Source organism: Macrobrachium nipponense, chromosome 18 (genome assembly GCF_015104395.2).
Source record: "Macrobrachium nipponense isolate FS-2020 chromosome 18, ASM1510439v2, whole genome shotgun sequence".
NCBI lineage: Eukaryota > Metazoa > Arthropoda > Malacostraca > Decapoda > Palaemonidae > Macrobrachium > Macrobrachium nipponense.
The window spans coordinates 58288137-58295636 of NC_087211.1; the positions used below are offsets into that span (position 1 = coordinate 58288137).

At 37.1% G+C, this 7500-nt stretch overlaps 1 long non-coding RNA gene across 1 annotated transcript in view; it reads right to left on the bottom strand.

The window, feature by feature from the left end:
* Window positions 1–34: 34 nt before the first annotated feature.
* Window positions 35–7500, bottom strand: part of LOC135197092 (uncharacterized) — a 7521-nt gene continuing 55 nt past the window's right edge. The window contains exons 1-3 of the long non-coding RNA XR_010310553.1: window positions 6534–7500; window positions 314–432; window positions 35–111 (exon numbers count right to left, since the gene is read on the bottom strand). The exon at window positions 6534–7500 is cut by the window's right edge and continues 55 nt beyond it. This is a non-coding gene — a long non-coding RNA (uncharacterized LOC135197092). The remainder of the gene's footprint in view (window positions 112–313; window positions 433–6533) is intronic.

Consider the following 7500-nt stretch of genomic DNA (forward strand, 5'->3'; position numbering starts at 1 on the left):
CAATGCTATATCACACCTTATATGAATTACATGCTTGGGCATTCGTTTTCCTATTGTGTCCCGTCAAAATATGGTTATTAACTAGGAAAAGTTAAGAAGGTTTCACGTAATCTGAAAAATTAGATTTTATCAGAACATGAGCTTTAAGGAACAGTTAGTTTCCTAAGATATGATTCATGATTTTTCTTAAATGCAACTTCACATTCACATTTTCAGTCGTAAATTTACACGAGTGCATAGGTATATGCATGCTCGCGCGCGCGCGCGCACACTCAAAATCTTATTTCTACTCACTTTAACCTAACTTTCTTACCTTGGCAGAAAAAGCTGTCCCCTAGTCACGAGCTGCATCGATGCCAAATCATTCCTAATTTCTTCAATTCTTGCCAACTAGTACTTCAGCATGTTAACATTTTTTTGCTCATTTCATCTCTGAAAAAAAAAAAATAACTACAGAATATTAGTTTTATACTCTGCGAGGTAACAACGGGATTATGAGCGAACATACAAGCCATTTGACACTAATATTCAGTGTACTGTTTCCTCTAATATCAACAGCTAGTTAACCTTAGGAACCTCCTATCGGTCTCTGTTCTGGCTATCTGGCGTGCCCCACTGCTCAGTCACAGGTGGTAGATTTATTTTGTATAACTAGTTTCTAAATGTATAACTATTATTTATGGGAATTTGGAGTTCTATTCAATTAATATGCTAATTTCATTCGGCTTTGAAGCAAAATGTTATCTACGAAACCCACTTAACTCTTTAGAACGCTATAGTTCACCTTTACGTAACTCTTTAGAACGCTATAGTTATCTTAGGTCACAAAGCTCGCGTCGATGGTTGCACGATAAAATTTTCTAATGTTCTAATTTACCAAAGTACAATTTTCTCACGTACCGAAGTACAAAAAAATTAATTTTAAGTTTTACTTATTTACTGAAGTACAAAAAATAATTTTAGTTGTATGTACATAATAAAACATGACATTCATCTAATAGATTTTAAGCCATTTTCATCATGAGTTTCGAGTCCCTAAACCTTGGCAGCATGACTGCAGCCTTGAAAAAAAAAAAAAAAAAAGTTTAACAAAACCATGAATAGTGAAACTTTAGTTTAGCTGACGGGACTCCAGTGAAGTGTGCTTTGAATGTAGGAAATGGTTTGAGAACAGGGAAAGCTAACCCAGAATATCAAGCAAAATGGTCATGGCATGTGAGGAGAAAATTCAATAAAAATATCTTGTCCTTTGAGAAATGGGGTCTCAAAAAACAGTATTTCAGCTCTTGTGAAATATCTACCAGAAACAATGTGTGGCTTTTAGCAACAACGACGGGACTTAAGTGATGTGGTTGGATTAAGCCCCAACGGAAGTTCAATAAAATGCGGAGGGGTTCCAGTCAACGCCAACAGCACTTCAACAATGTGACTGAACTGCAATTAGTATTTGTTACCAAAAATGGGACGGAAATCTAGGAAACAGCAGCTATCAAAATGCGAGGCTTAAAAAAATTATTATCGCGTACAAGAGGTAGCACTATCATCAAATGTTAGATTCGGTAATTCTAGGCAATAACTCCGCACGGACTGCAAGGAACGGTCCCGCGAGTACGACAGCCACTAGGGATTGGGGCGTCCATTGTATTTCGCAGTGTTTAGTACTGGCCCCTGGGAGTTAATTACAGTCGAACCCCAAAAATTAACAATTCTTAATAAGCAACCCGAAAACTATAGGAAACTAATTTCCAAAGAAATACCCGACGCGGAGTTATTACCTAGATTTCTAACAAAATCAATGAATTCACAGCAGAAACTGATGGGGCCGTAGGAAATGAAAATATATCAATGTAGCGGGTTTAAAGCAAGAGTACAATGTATGAAGTTCCATTCCATTTGCCGAAGAATAATTTAGTCATTAAAAATAAAAAGCCTGACGACCATTATTACAAAAAGAAACCTTCCAAATCAGATATCAAAAAGTGCCAGGAAACCATTTTGCAGCGAATTAAGAATCACTGCTGGAAAATGCGAAATTACAGCAGACCTCTCAAGAAACAGAGGAAAACTTACTCTAAAAACAGTTAGACAAGAAACATTCCCAAAATAATTTAAAAATCCGACAATTCTACGGAAAAGCGCCACGGGACTATTTTGTACCAGTCAAGAGTGTAAACGGACAAAAAAATCTCTCCTGTACTACAATGTATACACTTCTATATTGCCTACACAAAAATTAACGGCATCTCCGTGTGAAGCTGCCATGTAGAATTACCAAAATATTTTAACACCTGAAATTTCTACTAAAAATAAAGTTTCTGAAGTTAAGATTTATTTTTTTACAAAACTTAAAAAAAAAAAAGGCCACGACACGATACCTGGGTGAGGAAAATATGCAACTCCAGCAAAATGGAAAGGTTTCAAACAAATGCGAGTAGAAAATATATACATGTTCGGATTAGCTTAAGCGAAAGGAATTAAAAAATATGCAGATTTAACAGTTCGGATGATTAAGTACATTCGCCAGTATTAAAATATCATGGTAAACCTTGAGGTACTAGAATCTTTGCAAAGGTTTGATACTCGGGTAGTGAATGAGGCGAAAGGTGGTTACTAAGTTCAAACTAAAGGTGACTAAACCAAATGGCTCACAAAAACACAGGGTAAAAAAAAAAAAAAAAAAAAAAAACTCGTACCAAGCGGAAAAATAGCCAAGTAAAAGCGGCAGATACTGTTGAATAATAAAGTGGAGTATTTAATGCAAGCAGTTGAACAAAGAGCTAAGCCCAAGGCATGCAAAATATACTGTAACATTGCAAGGTTTTGCAATTTTGAACAAACTTTCGGGGTCCCGGAACAAGGTTTAAGGAGAGTTTTCACAAAACTCTCGGGTATTCCCAACGAAACATGACAAAAGTCAAGTGGTGTTCTAAGCACACGTTGCGAAACCTGAGCAACTTCTCCGTGAAAGGAAAATGTTGTAGAACAATGACAAACGGCTTTGAAACTAAGAAAATACAACGAGCCCACACTGAACATCTAGGACCTTTAATTATTAAACATCTGAATAAAAAAAAATAGACAAATACAAATTAAAACTCTGGAAACGCCGCAGGGTAGATCTATATTGCTATTCCGCGGCGGCCTCGACTATGGTAGTTGGGATTTTTCAGTGTCGTTATACCTCCTGAACAAGTATTTTAAGTAAAATTTATTCGGACGACTGTAATTAACCCCCAAGGGCTCGTACTAAAGGCGAAATATATTTGACGCCCCAATTCCTGATGGCTTTCGTAATCGCGGGGACGAATGATGCGGTCGTGCGGAAAGCTTATATAGAAATACCCTACTATGAGATTCAGGGCTTCTGTAACACGGTTTTTTGGCAATAACTTATTATCTATGCATTTCATAGATATAACGCTTATTCAGAATACACATTATATCTACACATAAATTTTGACTGTATTCTGCATTATGTAGGTTGAATAAATTTGGTACTTATAATGTAAAAGGGACCTTTTTTGAAGACGGGCCAACTTACTCAGAGATAAGGTTTCGAACACACCCGTTACGTAACTTATGACAGGATTTCTTCCCTCTTTATCGATGGATGATTGGCTATACGTAATGAAGGCTATACTTCTGGCAACAATGACAAATTTAAATACCAGCAAAGCAGTACACCTTTATGAACTCTGAATCCTCTCCACTGATAATTGTCATAATGAACAAACCAACAAAGTATGTTAATAAATACAAAAACACGTTGATTATTAGTCTAACTCCCATAATAAATGTCCTAAGAAATTATAATCTACTTTATAGGTCACAATCAGATTGACAAGATGTAGGGAATAGTTGGTAATTTTCAAAGACATAGCAGACAAGCTTGATTTGATAACTGCTGTATCCAATGTCAAGCAATTTTTATTTATCGGCTATCTGCCTATTTACTGAAAAAAAAATTGCCGTTACCGTATTTTGGCTTTAAACCTTCACCGATAATTATCGTCAGAATGATGACTTCATGAGGCTCCACCCACTTTGGCCTCGTTGTAATTCAGGATAACAAGGCTATCATGGACATTGTTGTATTAGAAAATCTAACTGCTGGCTATAAAAACTCATTTCTCGAGTAGTTATAAGAAGTGCTAAATGATCCTCAAGGATCCCAGCAGTTGGCCTAAACGTTTAATTCATGTATATTGCTGCTATTACTAATTTTGCGGCACTACTGCTACAGTAGTATTACTACGCTAGCACAGATACCCACCCACATCTATGTATCGTTCCGCCATTCAAAAATAAAAGTCTTTATAAACCAACATGGTCGTGTACAGACTAAAGAATTATATCGGATGATCCGTTGGTCTGCTGGAGATTTTAGCACATATAAGAATACATACAATCTCTCTCTCGCTCTCTCTCTCGGTGGCATAGTGAATAGTTAATGAAAATGTTCAAAATCCTGAATGACATTAAAAGTATTATAATCACGTTACGCTAAATACAAATCAGACCATAAACATTGGATTTGAACTAGAAACTGAATAATTACCTATTCAGGCTATAGTAAGTATGACCACGGGCTTTCTTTTGACTGTATAAAGTTGCAAGTCGTAAGACAAATGCAGTTTTGCAACCACGGGACAATTCCAAATCCTGTTAGCCATTCTTCACTACTATGGGTTTCAGAGCCGATGGAATAAGGTGAATGGGTTTGTCTGGTGGATGGGCGGGGCAACATTTCGTAAAACGATGTTTACTTTGCTTACGTAATGAACGTTTTTCGACTCTTGGCTCGCAATCATTGGCCATGGCGTCGGCTAGATCAATTTTACTCTATAAAGATTAAAACTAACGGGTTTAGGTTTTTGATAATGCTGACAAAATTTGTGTGTGGTTGTAGAATATACATATGTCAACTTTCAGCTACATCCGATGCTTTGATAAGGAGCAAAATAAAAACCGTGTTACAGGGGCCCTGAATCTCATAGTAGCTCTGGCGGAATCAAAATTTGATTTGCGAGTTTTAAACCATTGCTGCGGCTAGCGGGAAATCTGGTGGGATTTCAAAATAGTTCATTCATATTACTGCAATTTTGTTACAACTGTTTAGGGACTTCTTATAATTCATGAAATTTTAAAATTTGAATGGTTTCAAGGTAATTTCATCCCCAAAAATATAGAGGAATACGAGAAGTGTACTCAGAACCTGGGAGGGTAAAATAAATGGACCCTATTATCAGGTCGTGACCTTTCTACCAGCATGTTATACACGTCAGAATTCTAGTCGTCAACTCTCTCTCTCTCTCTCTAACAACTGTTCAAGTATTAAACGAACACAGACTAACTAGTGAGCAAAATCAATTAAACTATGACCCTTGAGTGAAAAGTTCCTTTAAAAGTAGTAAACAACTTTGATTACCCTTAAGAAAGATACATGCGTTTACCCTTTGGGAAGTATATTGAACTTAACATCTCGGGAGAATTGCTTAGTGAATCGCTTAAGGCGAGAGGCATCACTATCAAATTGGAAACTGTTTTCAGCATAGGTTGCTAGTGGAATGGTCTCTGTGCTATCTTAATTTTCATTTGTGAATTGCGTTTCCCTCCATAGAAATGGGTCCAAATTACCATCAATCTTACAGGAAAAGCTTGAAGGTTTTCTTTTGTTGCAGGATTCGTTAAAGCCAGTGGAAAAAAGAGAAGGGCATATTGCATTTTGTAAAACTGAAATGGCTGCAAAACTAAGTGACTTACGTGGCCATGCTCGCACTACTAAACATGTAGGAGTAGCTCAACCGTTTTCAAGTGCACGACAGTCAAAAATAAAATTCACAAATATTGACCATTCCCTGAACTGAAATATGAAACTAACGAGGCTGAAGGACAATTAGCTTTATTTAGCCAACATAACATTATTAAAAACAAATTGAGAAATAGATTGAGTTTGAAATCAGTGAATTCAGTTCTTGCTATTAGGAATGGCCTCAAAAGGTTGGAGAAAAACTGCCATACATATGTCATTCCTAGAAGCGTCTTAGAAAAAGTAGGCACGATAGCTGCATATAGCGTATCATATTCAGGTTCTTCAAACTCGAAATCTCCAGTCACTGCAATTTCAACTTTAGTTGAGGATGACTAGGATGACTGATAAATTTTTTTTCTTTACAAGAATAGGATACGAAAGGATCTCTAGATATATATATGCCCAATAGCGAAGTCAAAAAGATAAGTAAATCAAATTATTTAATTATTAAAATGAAAGTTCTATACATTTTCATGACATTTGAAAAATCTAGCGGTTTCTGGGGTTTGAAGGCTTGTCTGACGGGTTTTAGTTAGTCACATTTGGCAACCTGCTCCTTTCTGCCAATTATCAGTAAAATTCCGGCCGCAGTATTTACAGTGAAGTTTTCCTTTGGACAAAACGACTGGTCTAGGCTACTTGTCCCTAGTAGATTAAAACTCATTTTTCACCATGCTAACCTATATATATATAATTAGTTTATAAAAAATAAACTGCTTACCTTATCCGAAAGCTTCGTTTAACATTATCTGGTTTCCGTTTCAATTTTGCCTTCGTTAGCCGAGGGAAACTTATTCTTGAAATACCAAGTGTAGGTCGGAGTAGCATTGTTTTCCTTCAGGGAAATATGAAATCATCGGCTTGGGGGGGATGTTCGGGCGGCTCCTGAGCGGACAAGACCGAGATGTTCCAGGAACACCTGTATCTCGTTTCCAAACAATACTTAGAAAATTAGACGTCGTACAGAACTTAATCGGTGTTCCGTGACCAACTATGTTATTCGTGTGTACACTTCAGTAGCTAACAAATTAGTTTGTTTACGAGTATATTTGGGTGGCTAAAAGTTAATCTATTACAGCTGCACATGAACAAATAGACCCCGAAAGCCGTTATTTAAACTCCAGGCAATGAGAATTGTGGTTTCAGTATATAAAACTAGTCTCAGCTGAGAAGTCTGGAACGACTTTGAGAAAATGTCACGTGTGTCTGTTGGCCACGGTTATACTCCAACCTGATCTATCAGTATGAGCTGGGCACTTCAACCTGATCAGTATGAACTGGGCATGGATCTGTACCGTGGACCAGGGCAACCCAATCTTCTCGTCTGACATTTCACAACAAAATTCACGTATGCCTTGGCCCTTCATCGGGTCATACGGGGGTTACCCTGTAATTAATAAATTTTCGTCTTTGACTTTAGACAACCGTCTCTGCTAAAGAATCGTTTCACTGCCCACTAAGTTTATACAGGTTCCTTATTGCAGAATCACGATAATTGACGCAGAAAAAATCTGAACTTTTTCTAAAAGCTTGAATAATGTATTTCGGTAAATAAGTACCTGATATATATGTCCTGCTTTACACGTATACGCAGTCTTCATGCCGACAATGAAGTCAAATCTGCAACTGTGCCGATTCGCTGATGCTCCTTGATGGTTCCAGTGCTGGTCCTTACCTTCCCGGTTTCT